The sequence below is a fragment of the Ambystoma mexicanum genome, chromosome 6q, assembly GCF_040938575.1.
Source record: "Ambystoma mexicanum isolate Mex_15411 chromosome 6q, UKY_AmexF1_1, whole genome shotgun sequence".
NCBI lineage: Eukaryota > Metazoa > Chordata > Amphibia > Caudata > Ambystomatidae > Ambystoma > Ambystoma mexicanum.
In genome coordinates, this window is record NC_090937.1 from 82,076,168 (window position 1) to 82,093,968 (window position 17,801).

The 17,801-nt window shown below is 47.8% G+C and overlaps 1 long non-coding RNA gene across 1 annotated transcript; it reads left to right on the top strand.

Moving 5' to 3' along the window:
* Positions 1-12,332: 12,332 nt before the first annotated feature.
* On the top strand, positions 12,333-13,936 carry LOC138515455 (uncharacterized). The gene is made up of 3 exons (XR_011282012.1): positions 12,333-12,412; positions 12,870-12,973; positions 13,515-13,936. It is a non-coding gene; the product is annotated as an uncharacterized lncRNA (long non-coding RNA).
* Positions 13,937-17,801: the final 3,865 nt, after the last annotated feature.

The following is a 17,801-nucleotide window of genomic DNA, read 5'->3' on the forward strand; positions in this document are numbered from 1 at the left end:
ATATATATATATAAAAATATATATCTTAATATCGGAATAGCATGACCAATGGCAATGTCAGTGTCTAAAAAGGACTTGTAGTGAACTAACCTGATGAAAACCTAGCTGCTGCAACAACCTATGCAGTGTAGTGTGGCCAGTCACACCAGACAATTCAGGACTAAAACATGACCTGAAACAAGACCATAATGCACTAGATTAGTAAATAAAAACCTGGGTTCAAAGTGGAGTGCCTATAACTAAGGCAAAAATAATAGCTCACCTGAAGGGCGCCCCATGCAATTTAAGGAGATCCAGAGCTGCATGTATTTAAAAAGTGAAGAGGCAGCACAACTTAGCCTCAGCATTCAACGCCGTCTGCGGATCACTGAAAAAATGGCAAAAGAACTCCATTACAATGTTAAATGGCAAGCGGTGTCCCACGGCTTACCAGAATATAAAGGCACTGCATGAAATGCATCTAAAGACCTCAAATAAAATGGGAGGAAGCCTGCAGACAACCCCACCACTCTGGGGGAGCCAAGAGGTGTTTAAATGTAAATACACGAAAAGCCCAAATAATCAAATGGAGCTGCGGACACAAATAAAATGTGAAAGTAAGCTCCGAGGCAAATAGCAGCAGTCTAAAATAAACGGTGCTATGTTTTTTTTTTCCAATATTGTTTTTATTGTTTTTATTGTTTTAGCACGACAAGCTTTGCAAATATTCATGCGTTACATGCTTTTAGGGCTTGTGGTGGTACACGAGAAAAGAAAACCACACTTAATACAACTGAATAATAACAATCAATAAAGCTTTCTTCACTAACAGAATAATGGATAACAACAGGGGGTGGGGGGCACAGTCCAGGGGAGGAACGGGAAGACTGCCTCTTTCACAGTTGACTTAGTGTGATGCTGTCGGTGTATCTCAATGTTCGGGCTCAGATGAGGCTCTTTCAGAGGAAGAATCTGCGGATTCATGCCAATTAGTCTGCAAGGTGTTTAGCGACTCAGTTTTATACAAACATCCTTCAGTTCTCCGGCTGTTTGTGCTGCCCCTTTCCTTTCAGTCCTTGGTTTCCATCCACCGCAGCGCCGGGGGCTTTCTAGCCATTCCGGGGAATTGCTGTGTGTAGTCCAGGAAGGGGGCCCAGATATGCTCAAATTTGGTTCTATTGCCGAACCTGATGGCAGTGATTTTTTCCGCTGCTACTATTTCCCAACATTTGGACCACCACATTTCTGTGGAAGGCCCTTCCGGGTTCTTCCATAGTCTGGCGATGGAAATTTTGGTGGCTGTCAAGAGGTGAGAGCAGAGATCTGCCATGCAGCCTGTTAAGGGGAATTGGCCATCCCCTGTCGCCCCCAACAGCACGATTCCCAGGTCCAGGGGATGGCAAGCCCAGTTATTGTTTTGATCTGTTCAAGGGTGGATCTCCAGAATCGGGTGGCCTTCGGACAGGTCCAAAAGAGGTGAAACAGTGTTCCTTTATCTGGGCAGCCCCTCCAGCACTGTGCGGGGATGGCCGGGTTGCACTTGTTTAGGATCTCAGGGGTGCGGTACCACCTGTAACAGACTTTGAATGCCCCTTCTTTGTTTGTCACACATTTTGAGCTTTTGTGCGCCCGGGACCAGATGTGATTCCATTCCTCTGGCTCAATCGTTCTACCTATGTCGTCTTCCCATTTTAGCATATATGGCTCCTTTTTGGTTGGGTCCATCCTGTGCAATAGTTTGTATAGTGCAGAGATTTTCCCCCTCGGAGGGTTGGCAGTGAGTGTGTGTTCAAGTGCTGTCAGTTCTCTGCTGCCATGCTTCTTGGCTAGCTCGCTCGAGAGCCAGTGCCTGAGTTGGATGTAGCAAAACCTTTCCGTCTCTGAGACCTGAAATTTGGCTATGCACTCCTCAAAGCTTAGTGGGCGTCCATTCTCAAAGAAGTCTGTCATGGTCTTTAGGCCCCCGTCCCTCCATTTTGTGAAATGATTTGGTGCAATTCCTGGGGAAAAGTCTGGGTTGTCCCAGATTGGTGTGAGGGGTCCGTTGTGCCTTTGCACTTTCATAGGCGCGCTGCCTTTTTCCAGCTAGCGACTGTATTTCTTGTTGAGGGCATAGGACCCGGGTCTTGGGTACCCTTGGGTTCTTTCATATTGGGCAGCGCCTCAATCGGGAACTTGCTCCAGTCTTCTTCCATTTGTAGCCACGGGGTCGGTTAACTAGAAGCTTCCATTCGAAGGCTGGGCCCAGCTGAGCTGCGAGGCAGTACCTGGCCACATCCGGGACCCCCAGAGCATGATGCGCTTCGGGATGCGTGACTTCTTTCCTTCCCAGACGAAGTGTAGTATGTCCCTTTGTAGCTTTTGGAGGGCTTTTTCCTGGATGGTCACCGGAAGGGCTAGTGCAAAGTATAGCAACCTTGGGGTTAAATTAATTTTTACTGCCGTGATCTGACCAAACCATGACATTTCTTGTTTTCTCCAAAGTCCCAGGTCGTTTTTTAGCTCTTTGAGAAGTGAGGGAAAGTTTGTCTTGTACAACTTCTCCGTTTTGCTAGCTATCTGGACTCCTAGGTAGCTGATAATCTCCCTCGCCCAGGGGATCTGATATTTAGTCTCCAGTGCCATTTTGAGCTTTTTTGGTACATTGATGCCCATCACTATAGATTTTGTGATGTTTATTGTGAACCCTGAGGCTGTTCGGAACTCCTCCAGGATTTGCCATAGGGCCGTTATGGATTCTTTCGTTTGGGTGAGTGTCATTAGCACGTCGTCCGCGTATAGGGCCACTTTGTAGGATTCCCCCTTAATTGTGAGACCTTGTATCGCTGAGTTGAGGCTGACTTTATTAGCAAATGGCTCCATTGACAGGGCAAATATGAGTGAGGATAGGGGACATCCCTGCCTTGTGCCTCTTGTTATGTTGATTCTGTCTGATTTGGCTCTGTTTAAGCGTAGTCTTGTGGAGGGGCTCTGGTAATTGGCTAGAACCCTTTGACAAAGTTCGGGCCAAAGCCGTAATGCTGCAGGGTTTCCCTTATGTATCCCCAGTCGAGCATATCGAATGCCTTATGCGCATCTAGGGAGAGGACCATCAGCTCCGAACCCATCCTGTTTGCCGATTCTATTATGTTGATCGTTCTGCGGATGTTGTCCTGAGTGCCCCGCCCTGGAATGAAGCCTGCTTGTTCTGGGCGGACGATGTCAGGGAGGAGCGGAGCAAGCCTGTTTGCCAAAGTTTTTGCAAATATTTTAGCGTCGTTGTTTAGAAGTGTTATTGGCCTGTATGATGCACATTGCGTCCGGTCCTTCCCCGGTTTTGGGATTAGCACCATTAGAGATTCACTCATGGCCGCCGTGGTGGAGCCAGTAGAAAGAAAATAGTTATATATGTTTGCCAGTTGGGGTGCTAAAAGTTGAGCAAATTTCTTGTAAAATTTTGAGGTCAGCCCGTCTGGTCCCGGGGTCGTGTTTTTCAGAAGGCTGATTGTCTCGCTTACTTCTTCCACTGAAATTGGGCGCTCTAGGTCCGCCATTAGGGGGTGCGGTTGCTTGTTTGGGACCAGGGCCAGGAATTGCGTAATGGCCAGACTTGGCGTCGGGGGCCCTGTCATGATTTCCTCGTGATGTTGAACCATTGTCTCGAGTTTTCCTGCTTACGTATGGTGCGGGATGCCTTCTTTGTCGACCAGGCATTGGATGTGATTCCTTGTTTGCAGTTTTTTCAGCTTGTGCGCTAAGAGGCGGTTAGCTTTGTTGCTGTTGAGGTAGTAGAATTGTTTAGTGTAGGTTAATGCTCTAGCAGCCCGGTCCGCTAGGTGTATTTCAAGCTCCCGTTTTCACTCTCTTTAGGTCTTGATTTGTTGTTTTCGTGTGGCGTTCCTTGAGCTTGTTTTCCAGTTCTACTACCCTCTTCTCCAGCCCATGTTGCTTCAGAAGATTTTGTCGTCTGAGTCTTGCTGTTGTGTCCATTGCCACCCCCCGAATCACAGGCTTCATCGCATCCCATACAGTTGCTACTGGAGAGTCTAGGGTTGTGTTTTCTTTGAAGTAGTTCCGAAGCGCCTCGGCGAGGTCGGCGCTAGCGGCCACATCAGCCAGGATCTGGTCCTGCATTTTCCATTGCCGTTTGGTAGGTTCTGGAAATCCCTGCAGAAGCAGTCATCGTGACAGGCGCGTGGTCTGAGATTGCTATGTGCCCAATTTGGACTTCCTCCACATAGGGGGCCATTGCGTTTGCGACCAGTAATAGGTCAATCCTCGAATACCCTCTGTGGACGAGGGAGAAGAAAGTATAGTCCCTTTCTCCCCTGGTTGCGCAGTTTCCATATGTTGATCGTCTCGGATTCCCGCAGGAATTCGGCCATCGCCAGGGCTTTGATGAAGTCATCCCTTGAGGGTGGAAGGGTCCTGTCGGTGCTCGGGTCTGGGGGAAGGTTGAAGTCTCCTCCAATTAACAAATGGACGACGGTAAAAGCTGCAATGATTGGGAGGAGGTTATGAAGAAACTGGTCTTGCTCTTTGATTGGACTGTAGATTGGCACTAGGGTGATCAGGATTTCGACCAGGAAGCCTTTTAGGAGCAAATATCTCCCCCTTGGGTCTGATTTGGTAGTAATCTGAGTTAACAGCAGATTTTGGCTCAGCAGTATCGCAACTCCTCTTTTTTTGTGTTTGGCAGAGGCAAAGTAACATTTAGGGTAACGTCAAAAGCAAATCCGTTTTTCGTCCTCTGCTATTAAATGAGTTTCCTGAAGGTAGACTATGTCGGCTGCTAACTGGTCCAGTCTGTGCTCCACTGATTTCCACTTTCTTGGAGCATTAAGGCCCTGCACATTCCACGTCGTGATGGAGGGTGTTTTATCTAGCAAACCCATCTTTTGAGCCCATCATAGTTCAGCTTGTTGTCTTCCCTGGTGATTACTTGTGCTCTCCTTGTCGGTTCCTTTTCGTGCAGCACCCCCCCCTCTGTGTGAACTTTGAGGTTATAGTCGGAAGGGCTCCTTTCTTAGGGATTGTTACTCCTTTTGCTTTTAGTCGGGGGGCCCCGCGGCCTGCGGCGTCCCTCCATCCTAGTCCTGGCTTTGGTGGAGGCCCTTTGGGATCTTTCTGTATTGTCTGTGGGCCCCCCAAGATCCCCCGTCTCGTTGCCCGGGTTCATAAAGTGCTCAGCTTCTCTGGAGGAGGGGATTAGTTGTGGCTTGCCATCCCATGTGAAGATTGAGAGCCGTGGGAAACCCCCAACGGTAGGTTGTCTTCCTCTCCCGCAGCCATTCGGTCAGTGGTTTAAGGGCCATTCTTTTTGCGAGGGTGGCCGCAGCAAGGTCTTGGTAGAGGGATATTGAGGCGTCTCGGAAGTCAATTCGGACCGAGCTTCTAGCTTCGCGCATGATTTCTTCCTTGACTCTATAGAAGTGTACTCTCGCTGGGACATCTGGTGGAGAGGTTGTCTTCTGTTTACCTCTAACCCTATGGACTCTCTCCAGTTCAAGGGGTGCTTCATCTGGAAGCATTAAAATGAAGCGGAATAAGTTGTTGACACAGGTCCCTAATTCCTCCTCGGGGACAGAGCTCGGGACTCCTCTCAGGCGGATATTATTGCACCTTGACCTGTTTTCCGATTCTTCTTGCTTGTTTTCGAGGGCGTCACACCTGGCTTCGAGCGCAGCAAGTCTGTCGACCCCATCTCCGATTTCAAAGTTTCTCTCAAAGAGAGTTGTTTCGATTTCTTCTGTTCTGGCTTCGATTTTGCCGACTCTCTTGTCTAGTGATGAGATTTTGCTTTTCAGTTCTTCTGTACCTTTTTGATATTCTATAGTGATGGCAGAGAGGAGCTCTTGGAGATCTGCTTTAGTCACTCCTTGGGCTGGCTGATCAGGACTTGGTTCAGGGGGTGCACTGGAGTTTGCGTTGTCGTTGCATTCTCCTTTCTTTGACTTCTCCCCCATGGTAGTCGAGAGCAGGGTGGCTATGTCGGCCTGTTTGGAAGGTTTAGAGTTTCTGGACATTATAATATGCTTTTGCAGCAGGAGTCTGGTTCAGCCCCCCGTGTCCGGTGGGCCAATGTGGTTATCTGGGGGCATTCCTCCGGCTCCGACCCGAGCTCGCACTTTGAAGGTTCCCTGGGGCTGGTGTGAGTTGTTTGGCGGCCCTGCCTCAGGGTGCTGGATCGTGGGGTCCCCTGGCACCCTTATGCTGTTCTGGGGACCCGGTGAGTCCCCCGCGTGAGCGGAGGGTCTTCGGCTCCCAACTGGGCAGTAATCAGGACGTCAGTGGCACCCAGCTGAGTCTTCTCCCGCGGCGAGCTGGGTGGAGGCAGGGCTGACGCCGGGGGAGATCTGCCCCTGGGCGGTCCGCGAGCCGCTCACTCCTGCTGCCCCCAACGGGTCCGCAGCCAGCGGGCAAAGACCAGAGGCACCGACTCGCCAAAGGGGAGGGATGTGGCTACCCCTCCCCGGTCCGATAGGGCTTGTTGCTTATCTTCGGGCCTCCCCCATGAGGGGATCCAGGGCCCTCCAGCCCTCCCCTGTCGCCGAAGGAGAACCGGTGACCGCAGAGCCCACCTGCAGGGTTATAAGGGCCTGAACAGAGGTGCGGCAGGTGCCGACCTACCTTAGTCCGGATGCGAGTGCGGAGATCAAGATGAGAGGCCACTGGGAGTCCGCTTCCACCTCCCGCGTTAGACGCATGCTGAGAGGACGCCCCACGTCCCCGGAGCTGCTCCAGCCGCCGGCTGTGCTGGCCTGCCGGCAGAGGTGAGTATGCGGCCACCGGCCCTTAGACCTGGGCAGACTGTTGCCGCCGGTTCCGCTGGCCTGCCGGCAGAGGTGAGTACACGGCCACCGGGCCCGAAGACGTGGGCAGACTGTTGATTGGGAGAGTGGAGGGAGCCTTCACTGTACTACTTCACGATGGGCGCTGTAGCTGGCCGCCTTCACTCGTGGCTGCGTGGCGTTGTGCTTGCCGGAGCAGTTTGGTCCATTGAGTCTGGGCGGGTGGGTGTTGGGTCCCGTGCCCGACCACACCGGCTGCTGTCCGCGGGTGAGCACACCCCCCAGAGGCCGCTCACAGAGTTGTCCGGAGTCGGAGCGGGGATATCACTGCCACTGATTACTTATGTTATCCCTCATCCCCATGCCAGGGCTCATCGAGGTGTGGGGAACGGCTCAGGCACCGATGCTGTCCGCCATCTTGGGAGCTTGTCAGATGCACCACACTGCCTTATTGGGAAGCTTGATCAAACTCCATTTCCGCGGGACCAGGAACGTCGAGCATGTGGCATCAGCTACCCCAGCCTTCTGGCTCTTCGGAGTGCCGAGTTTTTGCGCAGAGGATTTAACTTTACTGGGGCATTTTCGTTAGACACGCAGTCTCGGCCAGGAGCTCTCACCGGGCCAGACCGTCCGTCATGGCGCCAAGCCACGCCCCCCCGAACGGTGCTATGTTTAAATGTAAATACATGAAATGCCAAATAAATCAATTGGAGCGGCTCGCACACTTGAAATGTGAAAGTGAGCTCAAAGGTAACTAGCAGCCGTCTAAGAGGCGGTGCTGCGAAGTTAATTGTGCAGAGGACTGTAGCTTAAAAGCTATTAACATTAAGTGAAGGCTGGCCACACCCTTACCTGTGTCAAGGAGTTCCCCCCTTCTCACCTGGGTCTGTTCTTTGCTGGAGTCCTTGGTCGCTGCCTTCCTGTGGACGGACCTGGTCTTGAACAAGGCTGCCCGAGTCTCTTCCGACTCCAGAGTGCATTCAGTTTCTGGAACGCGGGTCCAGGAATCGGGGAACTAGGAAAGGTGCAACTAGCACACGAATCCAGGAATTAGGAGGAAAGGAAGGGGCAAGGAACAGGTAGATAGACAGGTACAAGGAAATAATACCGCGAGCTACGGGACACACGTCGGATCGCTACTTTGCAATAGCATTGAGACGCGCGGAGCCGCGGAAGGCGTGGTCTATTAATAGAATACGTTACGTCCAGCGCGTGGAGCGAGAAAGGGGTTTCTCGCTGGACGACCATGTTGGGAGTATTATGAAGTGCAAGCTCCGTTGTGACAAGGACCAGGAAGTCCAAAAGGGACGTGTTCTGTAGTTCATGACAGCATGCCTCCTCCGAAGACCCTTTCCTCCAGGTTTGCCCGGGTGTATGAAGTGAAATCTTCTGAGCAACCGAGGGGCCTTGATATTAGAAATAGGTTCCCAGGTTCTTTCACTAGGAGGATATCCTTTCCATTCAACCAGGTATTGAAGCTGTCCCCATTTATACCTGGAATCGCAAATCCGGGATACCTCATATTCCAGTTGGTTGTCGACCAGCAGAGGAGGAGGTCTACAGGATTTCCGGGAGGATGGAATGTAGGGTTTCAATAAAGAGGTATGAAAAACTGGATGAATTTTCTTCCAGGAGTCTGGTAGTTTGATCCAGTATGAGACGGGGTTAATAATTTCCTTGATGGGAAATGGACCATAGTACTGGGGGGCCAATTTGTTTGGTCTTAGATGTCGGGGTAGTAATTTTGATGACAACCATACTTGGTCACCGACTGCATAAGAGGGTCCTGGTCTTCTTTTGGAATCCGCATATCTCTTGGTCTGCGATCTGGCCTTCTCTAAGCATTCCTTGGCCTCCTGGTGTATGTTGACGTGGGTTTCAATCCAGGAGTCAACAGTAGGCACCGGTGTAGAATGAGGAAGAACAGAGGGTAAAACCGATGGATGGAACCCTTGACTACACTAAAAAGGACTGGTTTTGAGCGCTGAATGTTTGGAGTTGTTGTAGGCGAATTCAGCAACGGGTATCAGGAGTGACCAGTCATCCTGGACCTTGGTGGCGAAACATCGAAGATACTGTTCCAGGGTCTGATTCGCACGTTCTGTGGCTCTGTTGGTTTGGGGGTGATACCCTGAAGAGAGGGCACGCTGAATTCCCAGAATTCAACAGAGATGTTTCCAGAATTGTGAGACGTATTGAGGTCCTCTATCAGATATGATCTTGGAAGGAAGTCCGTGCAGGCGGAATATGTGTTCCAGAAAGATTCCAGCTAGTTCGGAGGAGGATGGTAGTCTACTGAGGGGAGTAAAATGAGCCATATGAGTGAACAAGTCTATGGTAACCATGATAGTAGTGTATCCTCAAGATGGTGGTAGTTCCACAATGAAGTCTGTAGCGATGAATTCCCATGGCCTAGTTGGCAGTGTTGGTTGCAGTAGAAGACCCGCCGGTCTCTTATTATCATGCTTATTTTGAGCACAGACAACGCAATCTTGGACGTAGTGCTGTACGTCAGTCTTTATCTTAGGCACCAGAACTGTCTCTGTATAAGACGGAGGGTATTGGTGATGCCACGATGCCCAGAGTGAAGTGTGTCATGACAGAGGTTTATTATTTTCTGTTGTAATTTCTGTGTAGGAATGAGCAGTGCACTGTCCTTGAATAAATATCCTTCCTTGGCTCTTAGATTCCATTGATTTTTCCTTGACATATCCTTCCATAACTCAGAGGATTGGGTTTGCGCTCGGATTTCTTCCAGGAGGTTGACTGCTTGAGCTACGAAGATCGTGGGGGAAAACATCTTAGATATGCCTTATCTTCAGTGGTTACGTAGTCAGGACTTCGAGACAAGACGTCAGCAATCAGATTTTGTGATTCAGGGGCTTGAGTGATGTGGAACTGGTACTGGGCAAAAAAGTAGGCCCAACGCACCTGATGACTATTTCTACATTCCAATGACTGTAGAATCTGAAGATTCCGAAGGTCCGTACGGACTTGGACTGGATGTCTAGCTCCCAGAAGTAGATGCCGCCATTCAGTGAAGGTTTGGCGGATGGCTAACAATTCCTTTGCCAGGACAGAGTAGTGTGTTTCACTCGGAGTCAGGGTTCGTGAAAGATAAGCAATGGGGTGTTCCAGCTTATCTTCTAATTTATGTTTCAACACTGCTCCTATGGCGTAATTAGAGGCATCCTTTTCCACTAGAAATGGTCGGCTTATGTCGGGTTGGGCTAAGATGGGAGCTTGTGTAAACTCGGTCTTCAAACGCTGGAACGCTGTGTCTTGCTGTGTGGACCAGATAAAAGGGGTGTCCTTCTTTAAGAGAGCAACGATCGGTTGAACAATCTCGGAAAAGGTGGATATGAACTTTCGGTAGAAATTGGCAAGTCCCAGGAAGGATTGAACTTGTTTCACGGACGTGGGAGCAGGCCATGCCAGAATGGCCTTTACCTTTGAAGGGTCCATAACAATTCCCTCTGGGCTAAGGATAAATCCTAGGTAGTGAACAGAGGTAACGTGAAACAAGCATTTTTCGGGTTTGGCTAAGAGTTGGTGTTCACAGAGTCTTTGTAGAACTGCCTTTACGTGTTCTTCATGCTTTTGAGGGTCCTTGGAAAAGATCAATATGTCATCCAAATATACAATGACAAAGAGGAACAACATGTCAGAGAACACCCTATCCATGAAACGTTGGAAGACTGCCGGGGCATTAGCTAGTCCAAAGGGCATGGCCAGGTATTCGTAATGGCCAAAGGGTGTTCTAAAGGCAGTTTTTCACTCGTCTCCTTCCCGGATACGGATCAAATGATAGGCACCCCGGAGATCCAACTTGGTGAATATTACCGCGTCTCTTACGGCTTCCAGGATATCTGAAATCAAGGGTAGTGGGTATCGGTCTTTGAGGGTGCATTGATTTAGGCCACGATAATCGAGCCTAGGAATAGTGATCCTGCTGTCCAGTTGATATACGGATTATGTTTTTGTAACCAGGGCATACCCAATGCCATGGGGTAGTGGGCTGACTTAATGATGTTGAACCTAATCAGCTCTTGATGGTGATTTATTGAGAGCTGGATCTCCTTGGTCTGCAGGGTTATGGGCCCTGAAGTGAGGGGTCTTCCGTCGATGGCTTCCACAGGCTGCAAGGTACTTCGTGTCTCGTACGGAATCTGGTGACTACCAACCCAATCATGATCAATGAAGATCCCCATTGCTCCGCAGTCTACCAAGGCCAAAATGGGATAGGTCTTGCTCTTGGAGGGTGATAGAAATACCTGTAGTATGACCAATTTGTTTTGTCCAGGAGAGTTCAAGGATGGAATTGATGTGGAGCAAACATCTCTCTACTGAAGCTCTGCTCCATCTACGATCGGGAGCTGGCGTTTCCCGAACGCCGAGGGGGGGCTAGAGGACATTCCCTAACCAAATGTTTGTCCGAAGCACAATATATACACAACCCCTTATGAATCCTTCTCATCCTTTCTTGCGGGGATATGGGTCAACGGAAGGCTCCTACCTGCATGGGTTCTGGTTCTGTGACTGAGCCTGGGTGTGTGTCCGTTCTGACGGTACTCTCAAAGGACACCTTGGAGGGATTTCCCCTGGATTTCTTCTTTTCAGCCTTTCTTTCCTGGATACGGAAGTCTATTTGCATCGGTCCAAAATCAGAACACGCAACCTTTCGGCTCCACTAGTGATTCATTGCGTAGAAATGGGACACAACCCAGACTCTTTAATCTGGTTTTGTTTAGAAAAATGTTTTGCCAATTACACAATACAACTGGCTAATAAATTGTCCTACAAGGAACAAATGTGGGTTTTTAATTTAAAAACACTCCACAAAGGCCTTAACACATTGGAGTCATGGGACTTCAATAGTCGCTAGCGAGCATGTTCTGTATTTCTCTATTTGCCCTGCATGGCTATTATGACTGTTTAGCTATTCAGTTTAATTGACACAATCCTTTGCTTTTATTAGAGTACTGAGGCTAGCTGGTGTCATCTTTGCGGTTGGCTTCCGTTTTTTATTTCACACCGTTTTTTATTTCACATCATTTATTTAACACTATTTACATTAGATTATTTCCTTTTCAGCCAAAGCTTTCTTACCACCCTTTTTGTCTATCTCTGTTCTATAAACACTCTTTGAGTCATTGCATAGTAGTTCCAGAATTGGTTAGAGATATGGTGCCTGTTACATGGTTCTGTAATATTTCAAAACCAATTAGTAAACTGTTGGACTGTACACTGTGCCCAAGCTGGACTACAACTCCCAGAATTCACTTGGTGTGATGCCGGCAGCCCATAATTTATTTATGCTGCTTTTCAGTCTCATGTACATCCAGTTTCAGTCTTTATTTATTATTTTTTCTATCAGCTGCGGCGTCTTTCATCATTATTTTCTTTTAATTTGGGCTGCAATACTTGCGCCTTGTTTTGCTCGTGGGTTCTCTTTATTAACAGCACTTGCTGACATGCGTAGTCAGTTTTTTGCTTTGCTTTTAAAAAAGCTTTTGTGTACTATTGGCTGTAGCCAGCCACTTCGTGTAGGTCCCTACACGCATGCGTAGCGTTTTGAATTTACAATTAGTTTGGAACAAAGAGATTACCATCTGTTCTCCCTCTTTGCTGGTCAATTTCATTATACGGCAACCGTTCTGAAGGTAAGCGTGTGGCCAGCCTTCACTTAATGTTAATAGCTTTTAAGCTTCATTCCTCTGCACAATTAACTTCGCAGCACCTCCTCTTAGACTGCTGCTAGTTACCTTTGAGCTCACTTTCACATTTCAAGTGTGCGAGCCGCTCCAATTGATTTATTTGGCATTTCATGTATTTAAATTTAAACATAGCACCGTTTATCTTAGACTGCTGCTATTTGCCTCAGAGCTTACTTTCACATTGTATTTGTGTTTGCAGCTCCATTTGATTTATTGGGCTTTTCGTGTATTTACATTTAAACACCTCTTGGCTACCCCAGAGTGGTGGGGTTGTCTGCAGGCTTCCTTCCATTTTATTTGAGGTCTTTAGATGCATTTCATGCAGTGCCTTTATATTCTGGTAAGCCGTGGGACACCGCTTGCCATTTAACATTGTAATGGAGTTCTTTTGCCATTTTTTCAGTGATCCGCAGACGGTGTTGAATGCTGAGGCTAACTGTGCTGCCTCTTCACTTTTTAAATACATGCAGCTCTGGATCTCCTTAAATTGCATGGGGCGCCCTTCAGGTGAGCTATTATTTTTGCCTTAATTATAGGCACTCCACTTTGAACCCAGGTTTTTATTTACCTGATCTAGTGCATTCTGGTCTTGTTTCAGGTCATGTTTTAGTCCTGAATTGTATGGCGTGACTGGTCACACTACACTGCATAGGTTGTTTCAGCAGCTAGGTTTTCATCAGGTTAGTTCACTACGAGTCCTTTTTAGACACAGACATTGTCATTGGTCAGGCTATTCCGATATTAAGATATATATTATTATATATATATATATTTTTGTTGCCGATTCACCATGGTACTGAAGGTTCTTTTTCATGTTGCATGGTTCTCTTTTGGGAGTCACTTACCCTCTTGTTACGGTCTACACAGCTGTTGTAGCGGAGGCCGTATATGCTTATTTTCGTTATGGTATGCACGGTCCTTAATTGTTTTTAATAACTCAGGCTGCTAGCAGCAGCTCTTTTTCTCTTTTTCAATTGTATGTTGCAGGCAGTCGGCAAAGACTTTTCATGTAGTAGTGTATAATTGCTTTTGTGTACTTGTTTTACAGAATGGTAACACCCACCTCCTGAGGAAGACGTTCAGTTAACCACCACTACACGTCGAAACCGGTCGAGAGATAAATTCTACAGGGATGTGATCTTTGTATCTGTTCTTTCTATCCATCCTGACAATAGATTGTCTATGAATTATTTCTATTGTTTGTAAACATCGCAATAATGTGTGTCATTATGGGGACTAGTTATGAATTCCTTTTCCCCATTGGTTCTTAGCATGTTTTTTGTGTCTTTTAGTACTTTGGATGTATGCCACAGTATGATGAGTTGTGTGTGAATGAATGCACCATGTATGTTCAGTATGAATGATGATGTTTTAGCCGATTTTTGGCATATTATTGCTGCTGTTTTGCTATGTTAAAATGATCAGTGTATAATAATTTTCTGTGATTTATTCACTAGTCTTCAATTTTTGTATCACTTTAAATACATTTTGATACATTTTTTCTAAATATACTTTTCTCTGGACATATCTTTTCTGTTTTTTGATGATATTATAATACTCTGGTCCAGAGGCTAGAGTTTCCCATGCTCTTTTCAGTGTTTGCAGTGTGTTACATATCTACACCCTTCATGTCTCTGTCAACACTGTACTTACCTCTCTATCAGCAATGTTCTCTCGTCCACCTGACATGGTCGTTCCACCTGCATGGGTTGGGGGAATGTTTGTAGAGGGTACAGTGGTAGTGCTAACAGCAACATATAACTGCCAACATATGAATCCCATCAATCCACTGGGAAGTAATACACATGACATAATGATAATGTTCTTTATTGTTTCACTCATTTCCACTTACTCTGCTTGGTCCTTGCAGCTTGAAGATACAGTTGCCCAGCTGGAATGCACAAAGAAGTGCATTACTGTATTAGTATTGTCAATGCTCTTAAGCCCGCGGATCAAGTAATCACTAATTGCAAAGGCAAAAACTTCCACCCACACCTTTCTTACTGATGGGTCTCTTAATGTGGCCAGTCCTGGGCGTACACCGCGCTCTAGTTGTGGGTATGTTTGGGCCAAATACTCTACGAAGACAATATAATGTACTCCAGGGGATCGTGTTCTGAATCGTTTGGGTCTCCTTACAGTGTGAACAAACTGGTTAGAGAAAATGTCTGGGTGATGCGTGAAAGGTAACATGGGTGAAGACAAATAGTACAATCCCCACGGTGTTCATGTAGGCCCTGCATGTGCGGAATGGGAAAATAACAAACAGACAGTGTATCCTTAATCGATTTCTACATGTCTTCCAATTACCGCTTCTGCTGCTTGGGAGCGCCTGACCATCGGGGGTCCTTGTCTGCCTATTTGTGTAAATTCAGAACGCACTTGTAGCTCTTCTAGGTGCTGAACGTTGGCCAAACGTTGTCACAGAGACTTTGTTGCCAGGTGAGGCCACTGCTTTGTAGGGCTTGACGTCTTGCAGGTGGTTCCAGACTGCCTTACCGACTAACTTCACTGCACAGTCGGCCACCTGCTCGACCAGGTGAGGGTTGGTAAACCGGGGACCATTCCAGCGCCTTATGAAATTACATAAGAGAACAATGTCACCCACTTTCACAGTGTTTTTGGTTCACAGTCTTGTGGTGCGTTGTCATAGTTTGTCTCTTTGCCGTCTTCTGGGCTTCCTGGATTTGCTTTATCTGGCGAGAGATAAAAAATAGTGCTAACTACCAGATAAGTGATGTATTCGTACATTTCCTGTCCTAATACATGCACTATTCTCACAGTCCTTCAGTGCCCTTGTGGGAGGAGCCAGGGGAAGATGCATGCGCCGTCCTGTCACCACCTCATGGGGCGTTAAATGGTGCTCGGATCCAGGATTATTTTACAATGCAAACAAGGCAAGGAGCAAACAGTGCAACCAATTTCTCTTGGTGCTTTGCTATGTCTTGGCTATGCACTCCTCCAGGAGTCCATTCAGTCATTCACACACTCCATTTGCTTGGGGGTGGTACGCACAGGTGAACTTATGCTGAATGCCTTGCAGGGTTGTGATGTGGTGAAACATTTCATTGGCGAAGTGAGGGCCGTTGTCAGCCACCAGGACCTCACACATGCCCCATCTCAGGACGACCTCCCTAACCAAGAACTTAGCCGCTCTATGGGCATAAGCATGTGAACAGGGCCCTGCCTCATTCCAGATGGAGAATGGGCAGACAACTATCATCATGTAGCGGTACCCTTGGCAGACTTGGATCATATCCAAATAATCCAAGTGTAAATGCAGAAATGGGCTTACTGGTTTTGGTATGGCTGCTCTCACAACTCTGTGCCCCGCTGTAAACTGTTGGCAAGTCAAGCAATTACTTACAAATTCGACCACCTGTTCATTTAAATTGGGACAGAACCATGTTTCTCCAATGTGTGTAGTAATGACCTACTTCCCTGTGTCTGTTAGCTAGTGCAATTGTGCCAATGCTGTCTTCAATATTGCTAGTGGTATGACCACCTTCCCTGTATTGTTCTGTCACCTTAAGGCATCTGTTGGAGACATTAAGCACCCTCTCCTCACCCATAGCTCTTTCTCCTCCTTGGGCTCAGCTCCCTGGGCTCAGCTCCCTGCAACTCCATAATCTGTGTCTCTGGTAATACATTGTAACCCTCTTTCAGTACCATGTTTCTCACCGCTCCTTGTACATTTAGTTTCTCTCTTAGTGCCCACAATTCCTCAAAATACGCTGCACATTTTGCCTCAAAATCAGCTGCTTCATTCCCTCTTAAGATAGGATATTCCCCTTTTGTGTGGGCTTGGCACTTCACTATTGCTACTTTTGTTGGGTAAGCAATCACCTCGATCAATCAGTCCAAAAACAGCACATGCTGCACTGGAGTCCTGTCTACTCTTCTGAATCCTCTTCTGAGCCAACTTTCTAAACCTGAGTGTACTGTGGACATCACATAGGTAGTACACTGTCACTTCCTTCTCCACACTATATTCCAGGGCCACTAGTTCTCCTGCTTGTGCTGAGTAATGGGATGGTAGTTGCGCACTTGCAACTACCTCACTTCTCCCGTCCTCCTTCAGTATTACAACTGCAGTCCCAGTATGTCTGACCCCATCAGTTTGATCCATTGTCGAAGAACCGTCAATGTAGAGTATGTCTCCCCCCCCCCTCAAGTGTGTCCTCTTCTACCTTGCGTGTCTCACTGAACATTTCTATGTTCTTTGTGCAGTCGTGTGCATAGTCTCCTGCCGGGAGGATATCTGCCAAAAATGTTGCTGGGTTTACGGTCTTGCATCTCACTATTTTCAAGCATACATTTGATAGTATCACATCGTACTGTGACACACTCTGTGTAGTCAGCATGCTCTTTGGTTTCTGCAGTATTGCAAAGAGGGCGTGCACCCCATTGTGATTGGTAATGACTTCTTTACCGCAAATGCGGCATCTGCCAAAGCTTGTTCGCACGGATAATGTCCTCTCATTACTGGGTCGAGTTGCCCACTGTAGTAATCTATTGGCTTATGGCCCATGCTTGTTCTTTGTGTCAGTACTACCTTCATCACTGTACTTTCAGTGTGTGAGAACAAGAAGAATTCCTTTTTGTAGTCTGGGATCTCTAACACTGGTGCTGTGCATGTTGCTTCTTTCAGTTAATCGAATGCTTCAGTCATCTCAGTGGTCCACATCAGTGTCTTGTTTCGCTTCTGTGCTTCCTTCAGGGCGCAGAACAGTGGCCTTGTATATGTGCTGTAGTCAAAGACCCATGTGTCATGACCCACAGGACGTGCCCCTTTTGGTCTTCCTGGTCCTTATCGCAACGGGCCTTGCATTCCCTGACACTCCCAACATGGCCGTCCAGCGTGACACGCCTTCCGCGGTCTATACATTGGACATAACGTATTCTACTAATAGACCGCACCCCTGTGGCACCGCGCGTCTCAATGCTATTGCCAAGTAGAGATCAGACGTGTGCTCCGTAGTTCGCAGTATTGCTTTCCTGGTTCCTAGCTTTTCTACTTCCATTCCTTGCCCCTTTCCCTTTTCCTCTTGCTTCCTGGACTTGTGCGCCATTAGCACATCTTCTTCATTTCCCGGATCCCCGGATTGCTGCATCCCGGAATCTTAAACACACGCTGGAGTCGGAAGAGACTCACTCAGCCTTATTCAAGTCCAGGTCTGTCCGCAAGAAGACACCGCCCACGGAGTCCAGCCAGGATCTGTCTCAGGTGAGAAGGGGGGAACTTGGTGACAGTTTGAGACGCCTACCGACCGCACTCGAAGTCGACATGGAAGCGGCCGTCCAGGACCTGATGCAAGGTATGCAAGAATGAACC